Genomic DNA, 23,743 nt, shown 5'->3' with positions numbered 1-23,743 from the left:
TAAGCAAGTTGGAATCGGAGGTCAGAATTATATGGAAGCAAAGGAACAAACTATTCTACATCCAAAAATCCTCTTCAATAATAATGTATCATTTATTACATTTTTATATGGCAAAAATGAGGGAACTCCCCCCACCAATAATTATGTGTTCATAATAAATTCATGTGTTTAGATCATTAAATAAATATTAACATTTAAACAATCAGCCACAAAAGAGAATGCATTTAAAACAAAACCCTGGGTGAAGGCTAAGCATATTTACATCCACAAAAATTTCAAATTTGAATTATTTATTTATTTGAATAACAGAAATTAACCTAGAGCTGTATACTGTTTGTATGGGTGCCTTTTTTCAGCATAGGATCCTGGAGGAAATTTTGTGCCTCCGTGGCCCAGTGGTTAGAGTGCAGTAATGAAGGCTACTTCTGCTGACTGCTGGCTGCCTGCAATTTGGCAGATCGAATCTCACCAGCTCACTAGGCTCAAGGTTGACTCAGCCTTCCATCCTTCCTAGGTGGGTAAAAGGAGGACCCAAAATTGTTGGGACAATAGGCTGACTCTAAACCACTTAGAGAGGGCTGTGAAACACTGTGAAGTGGTATATAAATCTAAGTTCTATTGCTATTGTGGATGTAAGAAATACATTTTGATAGCATTGAAAACACAAACCCAAGTAGCCCTTGGTTTACAACCATTTGTTTAGGTATGAAGTTACAGCATAGCTGAAAAAAAGAGACTGACAGCTGGTCCTCGTACTTATGACATGCAGCATCCCTGTGGTCCAGAGGTGGTATTCAGCAGGTTTTGACCAGTTCTGGAGAACCGGTCATGGAAATTTTGAGTAGTTTGGAGAACTGGCAAATACCACCTCTGACTGGAGCTTTTACAGTATCCTTCCCCTGCCACGCCCACCAAGCCACACCCATCAAGCCCACAGAACTGGTAGTAAAACAATTTGAATCCCACCACTGCCGTGGTCATGTGATCAAATTTTGGTCACTTGGCAACCGGCATGTATTTGTGATGGTTGCAGTGTCCTGGAGTCATGTGATCACAATCTGAAACCTTCCCAGCAGGATTACAACAAGGGGAAACCAGATCTGTTTAACAACAGTGTGATTCATTTAACAACAGCAGTGATGTGCTTAACAACGGTGGCAAAAGAGGTTGTAAAATCAGGAGCGACTCACTTAATAACTGCCTTGTTTAGCAATGGAGATTGTGGGCATTGGTTGAGGACTCTCTATAAAAATGCTGGGTCACAAACTTAGTTGCCATTTTTTAAAACTCTGAAGCAGGCTTCCGCTTTTCTACCTGATTCTCAGGTTGGTTGTGGATTTCTTTCACATTTCTCTCAGTGGTGCTTTTGAGGTTTATTATTTGCTGGAGTTGACATAACCACAGAGTCCTGCTGTTTTCTGCTACACAGCTTCCTTGTTGGTCCACACTTTTCAGCCTGAAAAAGCCCCGCGGGAGGATCTGAAAGCAAGAGAAGCTATTGTATTGTAGCAATTGAGGTATTGTCTTTGGATAGTTGCCAGAAAGTGTAAGTTTTAACAGTTCATCATAGAGACTATATAAGCGGAAAAGAAAATTCCCGGTTTTAAATATTCCCTGTGGTTCCAGGAACGGAATCATAACACACCACTGAACTTTTGGCAGCCTAACCAAAGTTCAACACACTCTCACTCCCTTAAATCTTGGCCACTGTTTTTAAAAAAAATGAATATCATTAAATAATCAAGGTCTTTCACTGAAGCTAAGTCCCAAGTTTCCAAGATAAGTGGAATATATTATTTTGAGATCTTGCCCTCTTCTGAAATGAAACTGGTCTTCTAAGAAAACTTAGAGAACTCCCTCAGCTTCAAACAGTACCAAGGAAGCCCTCTGAAGCTGCATGAGAGAACAACTTCTCTGGAAATCGTTGATCCACAAATACATCATGGTCACTTTGGAAGAAAAACAACAAATAGCCGGGGCAGCCCAGTGAAAGGTTATGAAAATGGACATTTTTGAATGCGTTTTTAATGGCTGTCTTGCAAGGCTTTGCAAAATGATGCATAGTTTCTTGAAGGACTTCGACATATGACAGTCTGGTGGGGGACATGGACAGTTTCACCTGTCCCTAGAGCAGGGGTGTCAAACACAAGGCCAGCGGGCCAAATCCGGCCCGCCAGACCTCGTCTGATGGCCCGCGGTGCCGCCGCCAGCCTTGCAGCCTCCCCCTTTTTTTCAATGAATTTACTCCGTGCCTGCACGGAGTAAATTCATTTAAAAATAGCTCAAGTTAAAAAAAAAAAAAATTACTTACCTTCCGGGACCTGGCCCGACTTCTTCCTGCCCGCACTGCTCCCTGGGTGTCGGACGTGACGTCATCACGTGGCGTCCGCCCGACATCTCCAGGGATCAGAGGAAGCGCGGGCCGCGGAGAGGAGCAAGAAGAAAGAAGTAAAAGAAAGAAAGAAGTAAAAGGTAAGTAAAGTAAATGGAGGGGCAGATGGCTGGGCACTATAAAAGGGGCAGATGGCTGGGCACTTTAAAAGGGGGCACATGGCTGGGCACTTTAAAAGGGGGCACATGGCTGGGCACTATAAAAGTTAAAAAAGGTAATGCCTTGTGTTTTCCATATGTTTAATAAACAGTGTTTGGCAATATTTGTATGTTTAAAAAAAAAATTAATGTTTGTTACCAAAAACATTTTTCAATACATTGTACAATAATTGTACATTTGAATATCTACTTGTCATTATTCTGACTATGTTTCTGCTTTCAGAGCTAGTTATTACTTACATTATTACAAAAAACAGTAATAATTGAATGCAGTGACATTAATTTATGATAATAAAGAGTGGACACATAGACCTACAGATACAACCGGCCCTTTGATGGGGACCAAACTGCTGATGCGGCCCCCGATGAATTTGAGTTTGACACCCCTGCCCTAGAGGTTCCTCCTTTCCCCAGCCTACTTTGAATCTGGAGTACAACCATTAATTAGGTAATCCTTGATTAATGACCGCTTGTTCAGCAATTGTTTGCATTTACAATAGTGTTGAACAAGTGGTACTTACAACCGGTCCTTGGAGTTCTATTGCAGTATCTCCACAGTCAAATGATTGTAATCTAGACATTTGGTGACCCGGTTCACAATTACAACACTGCAGTGTCCTGTAGTCATGTGGCCGCCATTTGCTAACTTCTTTGCTGGCTTCCAAATAGCAAAAGCAATGGGGAAACCAGCAGGATGTCGCAAATGATGATCATGTGAGTCCTCACCCCTTTCCTAAGAGGTCTGTAGGGGGGCGTGCATAAGCGCACCAACGTGCCTACTGTCCCTGTCCTATTGTTTCTTTTATTTTTCTTATATGTATCCATGTATTCATAACTATGTTTTTACTTATACCTATTATCTTGTAAGCAATTGACAAACCAAATAAATAAAATAAATAAGTTCTTAACCCAGGACTAACTATAATATTCTAGCCAATCAGAATATTTCATTCTATCTTCCCACCTCCTGTTTTTTTCTCAACTTCCCAAAGAGATTCTCAATGTTGTGGCTGAGCATGCTCATTCTTTATTGCACTATTACAGTGGTGGCTAACCTTTTTGGGCTCCTGTGCCAAAAGTTGTGCGTGCACTTGCACGTTCGCACTCGCGTGCCAGCACCCAGAAAGCAATGAGCACACACCCCCATGCCCCCTACGCATGCGCATGTAATAACCACCCACCACAGCCCCTTTACCTGCACTGCGTCTCACAGCTGATTTTTGGCTGGTTTGAGCCTTTTGCAGACTCCCAAAGGCTTGAGGAAGGCTTCTGCAGGCTTTGCAGGCCAAAAACTAACCCCGTTTCATCACTTCTGGTATTTTCGGGAAAACAGGAAGTGATGAAATGGGGCTAGTTTTCGGCCTGATTTATTGAGGGCCTCATTGGGATTGTGTTTGACCTGGGGGTGGGGGCTGGGGTGGGCGTGGCCAGCTTGACCACTCATGTTGGGGGTGCCTGTGGTGGCCTGAGTGCTCTGCCAGCGAAAAGACTTCTGTTTTTGCTGGCAGAGGCACTGCGGGCTGGTCCTTTGTGTTTCCAGGGCAGCCCAGTGGGCCAGATCTAAGCACCCCACAGGCTGGATCTGGCCCCCGAGCCTTGAGTATGACACCCCTGGTTTAGATGTTTCAATGTGGCTGCCCGGCTATTCTAATCCAGAGAGTAGGTCTGCTATTTCTATGAGGGCATGGCATTAAAATGATTTTGGAGAAGCATTACAGATCCTGTGAGAGCACTTCTGTGTTGTACATCCAAGGAGACTGTAGAAAGGCATGGACATGAGCTTGAGGGAAATATTCAGAAGCCAGTATGAGAGCCACCAAGAAGAATATGACCCCTGGGAAAGGTAGTGTTAACTCCTTCTTAACTCACTGAGGTGTAAGAGAGAGGGGAGGAATAAAAAGAACTTGCAGAATTCTGCAATTATGGCCTACTGTAAGAAAGTTTAATGCTAGTTTTCTTGTGAAATCTTGGTCTGGATAACCTCAAAGGGCTGACAAAACCTTATTTGAAAAAACTTTTTCCCCTCAACTCTTAAAAATTGTTCTCCAGACAATTTTAGCATAATTTTAACTTTTAATAAACAAATTCTTTAAACCTGCAGAATCTTCTCTCCCATCTCAATCAGACTCCATTAGAAGTCACCATGTCTTATTAAACATACCAGGCTTAAAACAATGCATTAATGTAGTGCGTTAACTCGGCCTGTAGATATGCCTGCTTTTATAGGTAGGTCTACTATTGCACAGGTATAACTAAAATCCTGTGAGATGTTCAGCTCCTCACTTTATTTACCTACTATTGCTAACTCCAGCTGAAATCGGTCATAGAAGTGTCTGCTTCCTAAGAAATAGGTACATAAATGGTTCTGCCTGTCTGCCAGAAGTCATACTCCAAATATATACACTGAATAAAAGTAATTGCCTATAAAACGAAGTACTCAGTTTATACAACTAATTGGACTCTCCTTGTATATGGCAGTCACGGTCTGTCTCACACAAACCCACTCTCATAAAACACACAAACAGAAGTGCACACGTAGGCTCATACACTGGACACACACACCCTTGCAACAGAAACAGAAAAGGTGGGTCAAAATATGATTTTACTGCCCTGGAAAGAAACAGGAAGAAGGAGCAAGACAGAGGCAGAAGGAATCTGAATCAGAAGGCAGAGCAAAGTAAGACAGGTCTGGCTCAGGTGTTCCAAAAAACGATTAAGATTAAAGCAACACCTTAAAGCAACAACTAAACTCCAAAAACATTCATGCTTTTCGACAACATCTGAAGTCATTTGCATCACCTGCCAATTCAAAAGTCACCTTCCTCTGGCTAAACAGAGTACATGTGCATGTATTAAGTTGAGCATGTTTTAAAAAAACAATTTGGAAGAAGTGTCGAAGATACTTGGTGGCCCAGTGGTTAGAATGCAGTATTGCGGGGTAATTCTGCCTACTGCCAGGAATTCAATTCTCACCGGCTCAAGGTTGACTCAGCCTTCCATCCTTCTGAAGTCGGTTAAATGAGGACCCAGATTGTTGGGGGCAATATACTGACTTTGTAAACCCCCTACAGAAGGCAATAAAGCACTGTGAAGCGGTATATAAGTCTAAGTGCTATTTCTATTGCTTTAAGCCACTGATTTATTTTAATAGGAATATCTTGCCAGTAGCCTCTGATCACATTCCCGCTGTTAAAAACCACCTGAAAAAGGAAAAACAAACAAACAAAAAAGGATCATAAGATGGGGGCACAACTCTCTTAACAACTGCCTTGCTTAGCAATGGAAATTTTAGGCTTCATTGTGGTTGTAAGTCAAGGACTACCAGTAATTCCTCTTGGTCTCTGTTACCTTCACAAATGTATGTGGTTGTGGTTTTGCAAATTAACATTTCACATACTCTGTATCAGAGTTCCTCAACCTTTTGGGGCTGGCGGCCTGGAGCGAGGGAGGGAGGAAAGAAGGGATGGTTTTGTGGGTGTGGGGAAAACACGTGTGTGCGCACAAACACCCATTGCTCATGAGAGAGGGGCTGCGAGCACACCCATGATGCTTGGGGTGACGCTCACACGAGTGGGCCCACAAACACCCACAATGCTCAGGACGATGCTTGCGTGAATGGGGCCGCAAACACCTGCGATGCATGTGGCGACATTCATGCAAGTGGGGCTCTGCACAGTGGCCACACATGTACAGTGGCCAGCTACTCACACAGCCTGCTGGCCAATAGGCCGTGGCCCGATAAAGGGCCACAGCCCACAGGTTGCGGACCTTTGCTATACATAATAGGGGTACTTACAGTGATGGGATTCAATTTTTTTTACTACCAGTTCTGTGGGCGTGGCTTGGTGGGTGTGGAGTGGCTTGGTGGGCGTAGCTTGGTGGGCATGGCAGGGGAAGAATACCGTAAAATCCCCATTCCCTCCCCAACCCACTAACCTGCTTTCCAGCTCCGTTCTCCTGTGCAGGGCAACAAAAGAAGACCCAGCCAATCAGCTGGGACTCAGGAGGCAGAGAATAGATGGGGGTGGGGCCAATCAGAGGTGGTATTGGCCAGTTCTCCAAAACTCCAAAACTACTAAAAATTTCCAGATCTCCAGAACTGGTCAGAATCTGCTGAATACCACCTCTGGGTACTTCCATTGTATTTCCAGAATGTCTGGGTATCAGACAGTATTCTCCATCTGAGGGACTTCTGAAGTGTCATCATCTTAAGCCAAAGTCACGCAATGCAAACTTGTCGCACTGCATGATTTATCGTAGGGACCAAAGCTGCTTAGAAATACAGAGAAATGGTTGGAGAAAAAGGTCTACGGGTTTTGTTTAAGCTACTCCTGTTAGTCTCCTCCTGTTTTCCCATGGAAAAGTAATTGCAACTACAGCAGCCTGAAAAGATGATGAGATGAGGCTTTTAAAAAAAATTACATGCTGGCTGGGGAATTCTGGGAGTCAAAGTCCACAGATGTTCAAGTTGCCAGATTTGAAAAAGACTGCTTCAAATTTACTTTTAAGGTTGCAGCAACTCCCCCTCCCACTCCCAAGCTCTGGATTATTTTTTTAATACAGCAATTTTACAGAATAGTTTTGCAAACACATCTATGTGGCCTGAAGCATTTATTCTAAACAATGATCTGATTGCTTATTGTACCCTATGACTATCATTAAGTGTTGTACCTGATGATTCTTGACTCTTGACGAATGTATCTTTTCTTTTATGTACACTGAGAGCATTTGCACCAAGACAAATTCCTTGTGTGTCCAATCACACTTGGCCAATAAAGAATTCTATTCTATTCTATTCTATTCTATTCTATTCTATTCTATTCTATTCTATTCTATTCTGTTCTGTTCTGTTCTGTTCTGTTCTGTTCTGTTCTGTTTTGTTTTGTTTTGTTCTGTTCTGTTCTGTTCTGTTCTGTTCTACTCTACTCTACTCTACTCTATTCTACTCTACTCTACTCTACTCTATTCTATGTTTGCAGCACCCACAGCCAAGGCTAAAGATGTACATTCTACATCCCCTGCTTTCAGTCTGGAACTGCCCATGGAAATTACCTCATTCTGCCTTTCACAACATACGAGGTGTGTGAGGTGCAGAATCTGCACGTCCCTTATCTGAGGATGTTGAGTCACATCAATAGATCAGGGAAAAAAAGAGAATATGATAACATTGCTCAAATGCCTGACAGGATGTCACAGAAGAAGCAACGGCGTGTTCTCTCTTGCTCCTTAGATATAAATTTAAGTTCAAGGAAAGCAGATTCCAATGGAATGTCAGGAAAATAAAACTCCACAGAGGTATACATCAAAAGTATAATTCAGAAAGGTGGTGTTTTCAAGCAGAGGCTAGAGAGCCACCTGTTGGGAATATAGGTAGTCCTTGCTTAGCAGCCCCAACTGAGATCACTAACTCTGTCACTAAACAAGACATCACAGGACTGTGATGGATGTGCAATGTCACTTCCCATTCAGTCATTAAACGAGTCCCAGCTGGCTTCCAACTAGCAAAGTCAATGAGGAAAACTGGATTCTCTTAATGGCCATGTGATTCCTGCTGGGATACACTTCACAACCGTAGCAGAAGGTCATAAAATCAGGTGCAACTCACTTAACAGTTGCCTTGCTTAGCAGCAGTCATTCTGGTCCCAATTGTCACAAGTTGAAGACTATCTGTACTTACTGTTCACCCTTTCCTTACTAGGCCCCTGGGTTTCCAATATTTTCGGAAAAAGAGCCTTCTTCTGGGAAATTTACTGAATGTTGTGGAAGGAATTAGAATCCTTGATTTTTAAAAAAATATTTGTACTCACTAAAAGTCATCCGATTATTGTATTTTTTTTCCTTCAAGCTCCAGCTTGCTTGCTTGAGATGGCTTAAAATGTGAACTTGGATGGAAAGCAATCTAGAAATAAAGCAGAATGTCATCATTCTTTAAACAGGATGCATGGAATTAATTCCTTTGTTTTGTTGTTTTTGCTGGCAGTCAGGTTTAATATATAACCATCTGCGGCTGACCTCAAAGGAAGTCAATATGTCTTGTTATTGCTTAATTGAATAAATAACTTCTCCGGTTGGCAACAACTGGAGTGGATGCCTTGACATCCCCACACGGAAAGCCACAATGTTTAAAAGTAGCTATGACATCCTTCCTCCAATCAATATGGGCCATAAATCCATATATAATGCAAAGCTAGTAAATGAGCATACAGGCCTTTTACGACCTATGAGAAGCTGACATTTTCATTTTTTCCCAAGATTATGAGACACCAAGATGGAAACACCATAGCAAATAAGACTGAAAGAGTACAGCAGGCAAGAAGAAAAAATTGCTTGGGTAGAGCTAGCAAAAAGCCCCATTATTGCAGGACTAATGTTATTAGAATGTAGGTTACAGCATCTCAGACTGCAGATAAGATAATCTCAATGCATGACCCTTTTGTAAAATAGTACAGTATGACTCATGCTCTGCAATGCAGGGGATTTTATTTTAAAATGTGAGTGAGTTTTACAAATGTGATCTTTGATCTTGCAATCTGAAATGGTCCTAGTCCAGGTTCCTACCATGTCACTCTGCCGGAAATTGAACATGAATTTTTCATCATGTTAGACTGAAACTTTCTTTCTGAGCGGTGTCCTTCTTATAATTTTTTTTTTTTTTAAAAGGGGGAATAAAACAGAAATAAATAAAGGGAGAGCCAAAGAGGTGATGTACCAACCTTCTTGGACCTTGGATACTTGGATAGAAGTGGTGTGGTGGCCTAACGGTAAAAATGCTCGCCTCCCATTTGGAAGGTTGAGAGTTCAATCCTAGGTAGCAGCACATTTCTCTCTCCTAGGGCGCAAAGAAAAATATCTGCTGTGAACTCCGCATGGCATCAGGAAGGGCATCCAGCCAGTAAATGCTCAGCTCAGATCAGTCACCCCGACTCTACCCCAAATTAAGGGATCACAGAGGCGTAAAAAGGGGCTACTTGTCAGATACATAAAGTTTAGGTCTCATAATTCTCATCATGGCTGGTTAGGTTGATATCTGTAATATGGCCTAACTCTATATGTCATGAGAGCATGCAATATGTAGAAATAGGCCAAGGGAGACGAATATCACTGGTTGTACAACTTGCACATTCTTTCTAAGTGCTTCAGCATATGTCCTGAAATGCTCATCGGAAAACAAATGTGTGTCATACCTAACCTGCAATTTTGATATCTATTTCATCAGGATTAAATCCCCATATGTTTTCTCCCTGGCTGCACAGAGATAGAAATTGCACAAGAGCTCTAGCAAGTCTATAATAACCATGATGGGTAGGTGATGCATACCAATAGTTTAGTAGTTAAATAGCACTTCCGATAGATTCATTAACAGTTGCTGAACAGCTGTTAAAACCAGTATTATTATACTAAGCAAGAATGAGAACACATTACCACAGTTAATTAATGTACAGTATATACTTTTCCTCCAGCAAGTCAGGATGGTATCATAGAACTATTTCCTCCACTTTTTCCATATGTAAATCTCCAGGTAGGGAGGGCTAAAAGAGAAGACAGGTAGTCCTTGATTTATGACCACAATCAAGCCCAGATTTTTGCTCCATTTTATGACCTTTCTTGCCACAACTGTTAAGTGAATCATTGCAGTTATTAAGTTAGTAACACAGTTGTTAAGTGAATCTGGTTTCCCCCATTGACTTTGCATCTCAGAAGGTTGCAAAAGGTGAGTACATGATCCAGCGAATTTTGATTACATGACTATGGGCATGCTGCAACAATCACAACTGTGAAAAACTGGCATAAGCCATTTTTTCCAGTACCGTTGAAATTTTGAACAGTCACTAAACAAATGGTCATACGTCAAGGACTACCTGTATTGGAGCCAAAGTCACTCAGTAAACATGGCCCCAAACTTGGATCTTTCTGGTTTTACTCCAGGACCTTAAGCAAATATGGTGTAGCTGTTAAGATGTTAAATTAGAACTGGTAGATCCAGGATAAAATCAATCAATCTATCTATCTATCTACCTACCTATCTATCTATCTATCTATCTATCTATCTATCTATCCATCTATCTATCTATCTACCTACCTACCTACCTACCTACCTAACTACCTACCTACCTATCTATTTTGTCAAGCATGCATTTGATAACAGATATAAGTATAAACATGATTATTAATACATGAAATGTGTACCAATAACAGAGAACATTAAGACAGGGACGGTAGGCACGGTGGTGTGCTTATGCACACCCCTTACAGACCTCTTTGCAAAGGGGTAAGGTCAACAGTAGACAGTCTGTAGACAGTTTGGGGTTAGTGGAAGAAATACTCTACAGAGTCAGGTAGAGTATTCCAGGCATTGACCACTCTGTGCTGAACATTTCCTGCTCCAACTCAACTTTTTTTCTGGAAGTTAAAAGTTCCAATCTAACCTACCTCAAAGAATTGCTGCTTGTGGATAAAATGAAAGCAGATGCTCATGGGTACTGTCTTGAATTGTTGGAAGAAATACAGGAATACAGAAATCTCATGAGTAAATGAATTGCTTCTTGGCAGGAGTGTAGCAGAACAACAGACAGAGTCATGAGAGTCATCAGCCTAGAGTCATTATGTTCTTACAAACGATCTAAGTGCAAGACCTCTTGAATTCTGTTGACTCTTATTTAGGTCCAGTTTAATGCTGTTAGTGGACTACATTCTTGTGTAGAGGGAGGAGCAATGAATCTGAACTGAAACTTAATGTCTGGTCACTCCTGGCAAGAGGTCTTATTCTGTTGATAGCAACTTTCCAGCATCTGAAACAGGCTTACAAACCTTTATATGGAATGTTAGAAGCTTAGGAGCTAGTATGGTATAGGATCTAGGTGTAATTATGGTTTAGTAGTATGACTCAGGAAATCCTAGTGCTAATCCAGCGTCCAGTATTGAAACTCACATGTACTGTATTAATTCTTAGGATAATGAATCAAAATATAAAGTGTCCTGCTTATAAATGGGTTTCGGATCTTGTATTCCTTTTGGGGATGGGACTGGGAAAAATGATTTGGAGGAAATTTGAGAGCTTATACAATTGCTTTCCTTTGTTTGCCATGTCACAATGAAGACAATGATGGTGATAATTGGGGAAAAAAATCTACTGAAATTCAGCCTGGAACTAGAAGGAGTTGCAGGATCTACAAAAAAACAAACAAACAAAAAAGATATTTGGACTATCATGACCTAATATTGATGGATAGGAAGGGCCCTCATATGAGCAAGCTAGTGAAATGTCAGGAATATCACCCCAGAAATGATACTACCACAACACGAACCTTCTCAAGTACAAACCAATGTTGATTTCCTTTCAATCTTGCAGAAATCTAGAGATTGCCTTTGTCCATACCCACTTAACCTTATCCTACTGATACCTGATTACAATCAACCATCAGGCAGCCTTTGACCCAGAGGTGGTATTCAGCAGGTTCTGACCAGTTCTGGAGAACAGGTAGCAGAAATTTTGAGTAATTCAGAGAACCGGCAAATCCCACCTCTGACTGGAGGTTTTACAGTATCCTTCCCTTGCCATGCCCACCACGCCACGCCCACAGAACTGGTAGTAAAAAATAATTGAATCCCACCACTTTGACCCCATTAGAGTTCTACATCCATGGTGAAACCATAAATGGACTCCTTAGTATTCTCCAACACCTGCTATTCTTTATCACTGTCCATGCTATCTGATGAAATTTGATGTCTAAAAAAAACTTCAGGACATCAGAATTTCAGAGTTCTGCCCTAGTTCCCAGAATTTTGAAGCCATAATTTCAAAATTCCTCTGCAAGATTAGCTCAATAGGCCAGACCTATTTTATATCAGTAACGATCTGCTGTTTTCCCATTGGCCTGTATAACAGGAAAGAAGAACAGGGAAAGTGAGACAGAGAGAGAAGACCAAGAAAACCAGAGAAAAGCTGAAAATAAGAAAGAGAGAAGAGGGAGTGACACCATTCATTTTTGACTTTGATTCCAGCCACCACCAGTTTTGAACCCACAACAAATTGATTATGAAACAACAGATACATTAATTAAAATACATAGATTTTTCTCCAGGATGTTTTGTCTTCCATCTGGTCTTTCAGTGGTGTATTTATGATTGTTGTAATAGAGTCTACCCACCTTTCAGTTGGCCATTCTTCAGATATTTCCAGCATGGAAAAGTAAAATTCTGAAGGCAAATACAATTTTTGCTTTAGTGTGTCCAAAATACGATATACCAAGCTTGGTAATTTGTGCCTCAAGTGACAATTATTGACTTATTCTCCCAGGAAAATGCAACCTTACATTTAAAATAAATGCATAACTGAGCTCATGATTTTCTCCGTTCTTTCTGCTGTTTCTCCTTCCTAGGTTTCTGCTGGAGGCATGGAGGATGATAACACAGACAAGATCCAAAAAAAAACCCTGATCAAAACAAGGTCCATTTCTGCCTGTCCTGCAGATCTAACAGAGGAGTCTTTCAAACCCTCAACACAGCCAACAGTTTACACATTTGTAAAGAAGCTTGTGCAGCCATTTGACTCTTGCCACCAGCTCGATCGTCTGGCTCCACAATATCCCCATTCATTGCCCTCTGGTGCAGAAAGAAAGGGAAACGTGTTAGCAGCTGAAAGAAGTGTAACTAAAGTTTCCTGTGGCTATTTCCAAATATATTGGAATAGCTTGTTTACACCTCCCTTGGCTCTCTAAGAAATACTTACCTGCAGATTGTTTAGCTGAGAATTGATTCTATATATATATACGTATATAAAAACTCTCAGCAGCTGTAGGCTGCTTCTGAAATGCAAAATCCCCACGCAGTGGAGAAAAATCTTTGAAGCACTAGAAGATGGAAATCTTAACATAGGACAATTCAAGCTTTGGGACTGAATTCTGGTATTACACAGAATTTAGTGACGCGGTGTGGCATAATACGTATGTCTATGGAGATTCTCAATTTAATTCAATTCAATCCAAACCTTGATTGTCAGAGTACAACATGTGTACAATGAGATTGGCTGAGCCTCCCTTCGTGCAACCCCCGCCACACAATACAACTCACAGAAAATCCCTAACCCAGTGAATCCTACCAACAAACACACAATCCTATTGCACCATGTGAACTTATTGCACGTCGCACTCTTACTATGTTGTTGTAAGGTTGTTTTCATTCAGGAGTCTGACAGCCCACGGGTAGAACCTGTTCTTCAGCCTGTTGATGCAGCTGGCTATGCTTCTATATCTCCTACCAGATTGTAGGAGAGTGAAGAAGTGCTGACCAGGTGTGAATCATCGCTAAGGATTTTCCTCACTCTTCTAAGGCAATGAGCCCTAGCAACATGGCAGTGCCAGGGAACAGCCCACAATGTTTTGTGTTGTAGTGTCTTTCTACCCATGGCTGTCAAGCCAGCATACCACACCGTAATGCAGTGAATGAGGATGCTTTCTATTGTGGACCAATAGGAGGTCATCAGATGTTGTTCCACTTTGTTTTTTCGGAAGACCCTGAGGAAGTAGAGTCTCTGTTGGGCCTTTCTGGCCACCTGGGTCATGTTGATTTTCCAGGTGAGATCTTCGCTGAGGTAGACTCCTAGGAATTTAAAGGAGGAAACTCTCTCCACACAGCCCCCCCTCAATGTAAAGTGGGGCAGGTCTTTCTTCTTCCAGAAGTCTAACACCATTTCCTTGGTCTTGCTGATGTTCAGGTGCAGGTTGTTTTCTAAGCACCAGGTGGATAATTTTTGAACCTCACCCCTGTACGCTGTTTTGTCGCCACCTGTAATAAGACCCAGTATGGTGGTATCATCTGCGACCCTAATGATCACAGTGGATGGGTCAGACGATACACAATCATGTGTGTACAGTGAGTATAGGTAGGGACTGAGCACACAGCCCTGTGGGGTGCCAGTGCTAAGCTTCAGGGAGGGGGATTTGACAGACCCAAACCTCACTGTTTGTGGCCAGATGATTCTTAATGATCCACATCATGGTTCTCCCAAAGGTGCTTTTCCAAAAGGCAGATGACTTCCTTGTTTTTTCCTTGAAGATGTTTTGCTTCTCGTCCAAGAAACCTCTTTGGTTCTGCTGAGTGGTGGAGAATCCTTCCATTCTCCACCATTCAGTCAGAACTGAAGAAGCTTCTTGGATAAGAAAGGAAATATCTTCAAGGAAAAAACAAGGAAGTCCATTTGCCTTTTGAAAAAGCACCTTTGGGTTAAATTGTAGATGCGGATTTAATAACTGCTATAGCTAAAAATTATGTATAGCTCAGTGCTACAGGGAGAAGTTTATCAGACATAGTCCCTCATCTCAAATGTTGTTAGCAAAATATTGGCATTTTTGAGGAAGCAAAATCATTGTTTCATGCATCTGAAGGATTGTAAAAAAGCAATTTTTTTCCTGGAAAACATTTTGCTTCTCATCCAAGACGTTTCTTCATTTCTTATTCAGTATGGCTGCTGCATGAGCAGGGCCCCAGAGTACAACTGGGAAATGGTTTTCTGCCATTCTCTTCCTCTGTCACCACACTCTGATGGAAGGTAGTGAGAAGTTGGATCCCCAGGAGGGAGGGGGTGCATTCCAGAGGAGCAAGAGGCAACACAGTCTGGGTATTTTGTGTGAGAGAAAGTGGGTGAAGACAATCCCTCCTTAACAGTTCAGAGAGTATATTGTAGATGTGGATAGTAGCTTTCTCAGCCCATCTTGGAAAAAATAAATAAATGCACCATTCTTGATTTTGGGCCTGACACAGACCTTACTATAAAGGATGCAGTGGCTCAGTGGGTAAGACGCTGAGCTTGTAGATCAGAAAGGTTCGGCAGTTCGAATCCCTAGCGCCATGTAATGGAGTGAGCTCCCGTTACTTGTCTCAGCTGCTGCCAGCCTAGCAGTTTGAAAGCATGTAAAAATGCAAGTAGAAAAATAGGGACCCTTTTGGTGGGAAGGTAACAGCGTTCTGTGCACCTTCGGCGTTTAGTCATGCTGGCCACATGACCACGGAGACATCTTTGGACAGCGCCTGCTCTTCGGCTTTGAAACGGAGATGTGCACCGCCCCTTAGAGCTGGAAACGACTAGCACGTATGTGCAAGGGGAACGTTTACCTTTACCTTTTCCAAGGCAACTCAGCTCCAATTGAAACAAAGCATTGCAAGAAGTCAGAAACCCCACTTATTTTCTGGCAGTATCACTGGAGGCTAAACAGGATGCTAAAGTCTGGTCTTTTGCTTTGCAAGGTAAAAAGAAGAAGAAGAAGAAGAAGAAGAAGAAGAAGAAGAAGAAGAAGAAGAAGAAGAAGAAGAAGAAGAAGAAGAAGAAGAAGAAGAAGAAGAAGAAGAAGAAGAAGAAGAAGAAGAAGGGGAAGGGGAAGGGGAAGAAGAAGAGAAGAAGAAGAAGAAGAAGAAGAAGAGAAGAAGAAGAAGAAGAAGAAGAAGAAGAAGAAGAAGAAGAAGAAGAAGAAGAGGAGGAGGAGGAGGAGGAGGAGGAGGAGGAGAGGAAAGGGAAGGGGAAGAAGAGGAGGAAGAAGAAGAAGAAGAAGAAGAGAAGAGGAAGAGGAAGAGGAAGAAGAAGAAGAAGAAGAAGAAGAAGAAGAAGAAGAAGAAGAGGAAAGAGGAAGAAGAAGAAGAAGAAGAAGAAGAAGAAGAAGAAGAAGAAGAAGAAGAAGAAGAAGAAGAAGAAGAAGAAGAAGAAGAAGAAGAAGAAGAAGAAGAAGAAGGGAAGGAAGAAGAAGAAGAAAGAAGAAGAAGAAGAAGAAGAAGAAGAAGAAGAAGAAGAAGAAGAAGAAGAAGAAGAAGAAGAAGAAGAAGAAGAAGAAGAAGAAGAAAGAAGAAGAAGAAGAAATTTAAAAGAATAATAACAAAAGCAGTTCACTTAGGGCTCCTAGACATACCAAAGGAGGTGTCCATGGGTATGCTGATGCTGGTAGGCATAACATTGCCTACCCTTGCCTGAACAGTTCTGCCGCTGAAGTATTTGGATCCTGGCAACTCAGTAAAAGGCAATTGCGAACAACAAAATCAGATGCCTGTGGCTACGTTTCCTAGGTTGGTTCAAGGCTTCAAGTTTGTGTGTCATAGCACAATTAATACAGCATCTGGATATAATGCTGTAAGAAAAGGTTAGACTGGACAGCCAGTTTGGTGTCCTGGTTAAGGCCTTGAGGTAAAACGGGGGTGTCAAACTTGATTTCATTGAGGACCACATCAGGGTTGTGTGTGACCTCGTGGGGCTGTGGGGGGGGGGGGTGGCGGCGTGGCCAGGGGGCATGGCCATCTTGATGTTACTCATTGGTGTTACTCATTTTCAGCCATGACGGCCAGCTGCAACCCTCTGCCAGTGAAAATGGAGCTGGTAGAGGCACTGTGGGCCAATCCTTTGCTGTTTCCATGTGACCCACAGGCCTTGAGTTTGACACCCCTGAGCTAGAAATTGGAAGACCAAGAACTCTTTGTCCCACCTTAGGTACAAAGCCAGCTGGGTGATCTTGGGCCAGTCATTCCCTCTTAGCTTTAAGAAGGAGCAATGGCAAATGACTTCTTAAAAAACCTACAAGAAAACCATAGGGATTTATCAAGGCCATCTCATGAACTGGACACAACAAAAGGAATTGGACAGAACAAAAGGAAAAAAAAACAAAACGTTTCAATGCATTCTCCAAAGGTCATTCACCTAGTGATATTGTTAATCCCTGAACTTCAACAGTTGCAAAAATACATATTTACTCGTCCATTTTCAGGTATAATCTAGCTTTCTGCCTTTGTTTTTTAAGAAAGCAGCACTTAAAAACATTTTTGCCCCAAATCAGGGCAAGATGCTGATTTGTAAATATCTAGCTCACTCTGAAGCAATCAGTTCCACTTCATTAGCAACTTATCAAAATTCTCAAAGTCAGATGTGGCCTCTCCACTCTTTGCTTTTCTGTTGGATTTCTACAGGAATTGGAGAACTGAGAAAGATGAATAAACAGCCGAGGGAATTCAAAGCTGATAAGCGAGAAACTCTGTAGGTTGATTGGTTCTTCCATCATACGGTTCTTCACTCCTATAGCAGAGTTTTAATTCCTTTATGACTTATTATTTAACAGAATAACAGAGTTGGAAGGGACCTTGGAGATCTTCTAGTCCAACCCCCTTCTCAGGCAGGAAACCCTATCCCATTTCAGACAAATGTTGTCCAATCTCTTCTTAAATACCTCCAGTGATGGAAGACCCACAACTTCTGAAGGTAATCTGTTCCACTGATTAATTCTTCTAACTGTCAGGAAATTTCTCCTTATTTCTAGGTTGGTTCTCTCCTTGATTAGTTTCCATCCGTTGTTTCTTGTCCTGCCTTCTGTTGCTTTGGAAAGTAGGCTGACCCAGGGGTGGGCTACTATGGGTTCGTCCGGTTTGGGAGAACCCATAGTTAATCTTATGGCCGGTTCAGAAAACCATCAAATCCAAACCCTGGCTGGCCCCTCCCACACTGCCCCTCCCAGGAGTCTCCACATGGTCCATTTTAGATGTGAGGTAAGTGCAGGGTTCAGGGAGGCTCAGGGAGGGTGAAAAACAGGCCTCCCAGAAGCTCGAGAAGGCCAGAAACAGGCCCATTTCCGGCCTCCAGAGGGCCTCGGGAGCCTGGGGTAAGCTGTTTTCGCCCTCCCAGAGGCTCAAGGAAAGCCTCCGGAGCCTAGGGAAGACAAAAACAACCCCCCCGGTGCAGGAGGTCAACTAGGCCACGCCCACCATGGCCACGCCCACCCAGCAACAGGGCAGAGAACCGGTTGCTGAAATTTTTGAAGCCCACCACTGGGTTGACCCCCACTTCTTTGTGGCAGCCTTTAGATATTGAAACACTGCTATCATGTCACCCCTCGTCCTTCTCTTTATTAAACTAGACCAAGGGCCTTCAAACTCAGCAAGTTTAAGACTTGTGGACTTCAACTCCCAGAATTCCTGAGCTAACATGACTGGGAAAGGAATTCTAGGAGTTGAAGTCCACAAGTCTTAAAGCTGTCAAGTTTGAAGACCCCTGGACTAGACATACTGAATTCCTGCAATTGTTCTTCATATATTTTATTCTCCAGTGAGGAGATTGACTCTAAAGCCTTAGAGTAAATTAGACTGACATTTTACTTAGTGGTTTTTTTTTTAAAGTAATGCATCTGTTGGGAAGCACATTTTCTCATTTCTATCAGAGCAGAAGATGCTTTTTCAAAAGTAATACCTTAATGGATAGCAAATGAGAGTTGTTTCCTACTCAAAAATAGTCTCCACTCTTCCTTGCGTTGGTTAAAAAAAAGTATGGGTGTGAACTTTGTGGTCCCCATTGCTGTTCCTTATTCTGCTTCTGTTCCCAATTCACTGCTATAGTGTGATCTCCCTATAAGGCAATTGGCAGCAAAATCTCTCAGATTTTGCACACCTTGAGGCTACGGTGTGCAAAGAAGGAGAAAATTCTGTTTAAGCAAAGATAGTGAAGCACTAGTTAAAACAGGCCCATGGCTGTTTTCCTAATAGTCTCTTTCTCTCACACACATTCTTTTTTCTTTTTTGGCACAAAGGAAATTAGTGACTGGACTTTACTATTTAGCTCCCATTAAGAAATTGACTATAGATGATCTCTGCAGTCAAGCATCATTTGCCCTTGATAATTCAGTCTTTAAGTGCAGATTCTGTCCAGATGCAACTATAAATGGCATCTCTGAGGCTACTGCCCGCTTTCTGTTCCTGTAGTTTGTTTATTTTTAAGTCAGCATTATCCCTCTATTACATTTATGGCCCATTTCTTCTCTGCACACTTAAGGCATTGTACAAAAGAGGGGTTTCACTAGACCAGAGTGAATTGAATAGAGTCTTCCCTGTCCAAGTTCAAAACATTAATCAGATTACCACACTGATTCTCATGGAACTGGGTTGGCTTTCTAGAAAAAGCAGGGTGGCTTCAATGTTTAATTGTTATGGACTGTGACTTGGTTGTATTTTCTTTTGAAGTTGGGAATGTCATTGTGAGCTGGTTGATGATGCAAAGCAATATGCTGTCAGAGTTGGATTTGGGGGATTATGGATGTTTCCTTTTTTAAAAGCTGCATTAAATTCGTTTTAGTCCATATGGCAATATTCGTGAATGTTTTACTTCAACCCATTAGGAAATATTTCTGCTGATTTTTGGTCAGAAACAAGCTCCTGCCCTGCAGAATGGAGGTTACAGGCCACTGATCGTCCTCCCCTAAACCAGAAGATTCCTTCTAATATAGAGAAACATCCTTTGTAGGAGTAGAACATGAAGCTAACTTAGAAAAACAGATACTTTCATCATATGGACATCTGCAATCCATGAATTGATACCCCCTAGTTTCAGCACTGAGGATTTATGACAATTGGAAGTTAAACTAGCGGGAATGATGTTTTCACCATGCCACTTATGGTCCTCTTTAAAAAAAAAAAAAGTGGAGGAACTCAACTTTTATTTGTCTTTACTAAGGCTACCTATTTATTTTTCTAAGAAGTTTTTAAAAATGCACATTCTAATTCTGTCCCTGATTTGGCCTTTCCAGTGTGAAAAAATAAACCCCAGATTTTGTGGTTTGTGATGGCTGGCACGGATCTTCTTGCTCCCGAGGCATCTAGGTTTGTATAGGAAGAACGTAATTTTGCATTTTGGCTCAGCTGGCTGCACATCAGGAAACAAGCACAACATGGTTTCACACAAACAAGTGTAAATCACCCTCCTTCAATATTTTCAGATGCCTCTTTAGCTGTCAGGCAACAAGGCATGGTGTTTGCATGAGAATCACCATATGCTATGAATTATTATTATTATTACTCATGTCCTAGTATTAGTGAAAGCTGGTTTTTTTAAAAAAAACAAAGGCAGGAGAAACATTCCAAGGAACAGATAAATAAGAAATATATCTCCTCTTAGGAGTATTTCCATTTCACAAGCAGAGATACAGCAGGTTGATGGTTGTGCTTGATCCCTCTCTCAAGCTAAGCCTGGTCATCTCTTACATGTCCTAAGCCATAAAAAGCTTTAAAGGCAGTGAATGTGTCCCTGTTGTTGAGTTGCTATATTGTGTCTGACTCTTCGTGACTCCAAGGACCATAATATGCCAGCTGCCCCATCCTACACTCAGAGTTTGCCCAGATTCATATTCATTGTGTCCATGACACTATCTAACCAGATTATGTCCCTATAGGATGGATATTTCTCCTTTGTTTCTTGTATTTAATGCATGTATTGATTTTTAACCCATTACTTCTTTTGTTTCCCTGGAGAAATCAGATGCGTGTATATCTTGCCTATTCTCAGAGAAAGTTAAATCTGTCGGAAGATGGCAGCTAGGATTATTATGTTGGCTATGAGAATTGTGGCTGAATTACACTGTGATATGTATCATAACCCATTTAGACTTGCAATTTATGAACCTACTGGCTTTGTTTGAGGTTCCTTTATTGGGTTCCCTTCTTTCAACAGTGGCCAAGCTCCTGTAAGCATGGGCTCTTAGCATTCCACATTGCAAAGAGTTTAATTGTAGCTTGTTTCAGGCATACAATTTGTCTCTCCTTCCCCTTTAAAGTGGATTTATGATAAGGAGAGGCTATAAACTCTTCTCATTTCACATGTCAGCCTTGAAATTTGACCTTGTGGGTCCCATCTGTCATGGACTCTTTTAAATTTAGAAGAAGGTATCTGGATACTCCCATTTGGTCTTTGTACCAGGTAACTTGTTATAGCACATAGCCAACAACTGCAACTCAGAGAGCAACATCAATACAGATTTGAAATGTTTTATTGCTGGGTCATAAAGTTTTTGATAATAATAGAGAATTGAGTAAATAATTACCTACACAATACTTAAAACTTCACAGACTCAAAGCTTCCATAAACTTGCTTTGTAAAATGAGTTGCAATGATCTGCCTGCAGGCCCAAAGGTGCTTTCCAAAAGGCAACTGGAATTTTTCTCTTGATATTCTTAAATCAGTTAACAACCAACGTTCAGAGTGCTAACAGACCAGATGGCTGCAAAGAATATAAATTATTCCATTTCCCACCGTTCAGTAAAAACTGCTTCTTGGATGAGAAGCAAAATATTTTCAAGGAAAAACAACAACAGGAAAGTCCAGTTGAAAAGCATCTTTTGGGACAACCATGACCTGAATGATTGAGAATCTCCATGGACTAACTCCTTGCAGGAAAAAGGTAGAGCCACAAGAGTTGTCTAAAACAGTCCGGGACTTGAACACCTGAGAATTCAACAGGCTGGGAAAGGGAAAGAATAAGAATAAGGAACACACACCTGAAGAAGATCTGTCAAGGACCTGAAAGTTAGTTTTATATAGTTCCAGGGTAGGCTTGGCTTGCTTAGGGACATTGATGTCCTTTCCCTTCAAGGAAACATATTGATGGCCTTGGCTTGGCCCATTGTAGGCGCACCAAATTCTTGGGTTGGGTGTTCCACTAGAACCTGACCCTTCCATCAGTTCTCTGGCTTGTGGACTCATGGAGTTGTTGCAGATACCATATTGCTTGTTGGCTCTGTAGGCCAATAGCTACTCTGGCCTGTCCCTTCAACTTCAGTGGATTCAGAGGAGACCATAACATGTACTGATTCTTTGCTTCTTAGACTGCAACATTTGCTGTTTTGTCTTTCTATCTGGTGCTATCAGTAGCACTGACAGTAACCTGGCTTTGATCTCTCTGCCAATTCATTGAGGGCTCTTCTGTCTCTGTCACCATGGGTAACTTCTTTGCAATCTGACTTTGGACCGTACAAATATACCTTTGTGTCTTTCAATTCCTAGCTTCAAACACTTGGTAAGACATTGCCCACAAATCTTCCTTTTCATTCCTGGCATTGCCTAGAGTGTAAGAGAATAAATAAGCTATATTTATTTCCCCTAAACTGAGTTCAGCAGGACCATCTTTCCATTCTGAGATTCAAATATCACTGTAGCATGAGGTGATAAATTGAAGCTTTAAGTATGTGTCATTCCTTTCATCAGATACAGATGAGGCTGAAACTCCAGCAGTAGTAAGTAATGCCTGATATATCTTCTGGCTCCAGAGATTAAGACAAGAGAACATATCCCTCCCACCCTTTTTCCTAGTTGCTGAATCCAGTGGCAAATAGTTCACTGGAAATCTAAACCGGGAAACAAATAAACAAATGATTTGATCTCTGATCACTCATGTTCATGTCGGAAGCACCAAAACACTTTGTGACACTTCCACAGATGCCTCTCCAGATGTTAACTTGGAGGAGGATGGGCCAGTCCCAGGCGTTTCAGGAGAGGAGGTGGCTGATGGCTCTGAGGCGGGAGCTGTGAGTCCAAGCGAGGGGGACAACGATCAGAAGACCAGTTGGCTGAGAGTGATTTGGTTGAAGCCCAGCTGCAGGAGGACAACCCTGAGGCTTCAGGTGGGGAAAGCATGCAGCTGCAGCTGGTTAGTGATGAGAAGGAGAACCTGCCTTCTGTACTGATCCAAGAACATGCAGGGCAGAGAAAAGTCAGGAGCAGCTGAGGTCAGCCTGATTACTCCATGAGGAGGCAGCCTCATCCCTCTTGATGGGCTGCACCATAAACTGCCTATTTAGCACAGCAGACAGTTGGAGACAATGCTGGGAACAATGTGTTGTTCCCTGGTCATTGTGATTTCCTGCCTTGCTTTGGATTGACACTGCCTTGACTTTGGATTGTTGGACTCTTGACTTTTCTTGCCTTGTGAATCCTTTTGTATTGTGAATTTAATTTGTCTGGTGGACCTATCTTGTTTGGAAACTTTCATGTGTCTTGTGGACTCATTGGGCCATTGCTCCATGGACTAGCATTGGCTTGTTTTTGGCCGGACTCAATTGGGATGGTTTTAGTGAAGGGAATTGTTGGGGAATATTAATAAATATTATAAAACCACTAAGCCACCATCGTGTTGTTGCTTGCACCTGACACTTTCAGGATAAGCAATATTAGAAAAAAACATAAGAGTAAGAAAATAGTAAGTGAAATAAATTAAAGGAGAAGAAGTGTAGAAAATCCAGTAAAATCTCGTTTCTACCAACATCATTCATTATACTTCATATCTTTCTTTCTTGGAAAAGTTTTCCTGTTTCCACTGCATCTATACATTGCTTTATGCATGGTTGTTCTTTAAATTTTTGGTCTTTCTTTTTGAAAATTACAATAAGTCCATCCAAGCTTCATCCTTTT

This window comes from Notechis scutatus, chromosome 6, assembly GCF_049901735.1.
Source record: "Notechis scutatus isolate UNSWTSFEM ecotype Mainland chromosome 6, rNotScu1.2, whole genome shotgun sequence".
In the NCBI taxonomy this organism is placed as follows: Eukaryota; Metazoa; Chordata; class Lepidosauria; order Squamata; family Elapidae; genus Notechis; species Notechis scutatus.
The sequence above is the reverse complement of the archived record's forward strand: the minus strand, read 5'-3'. Positions refer to the sequence as shown.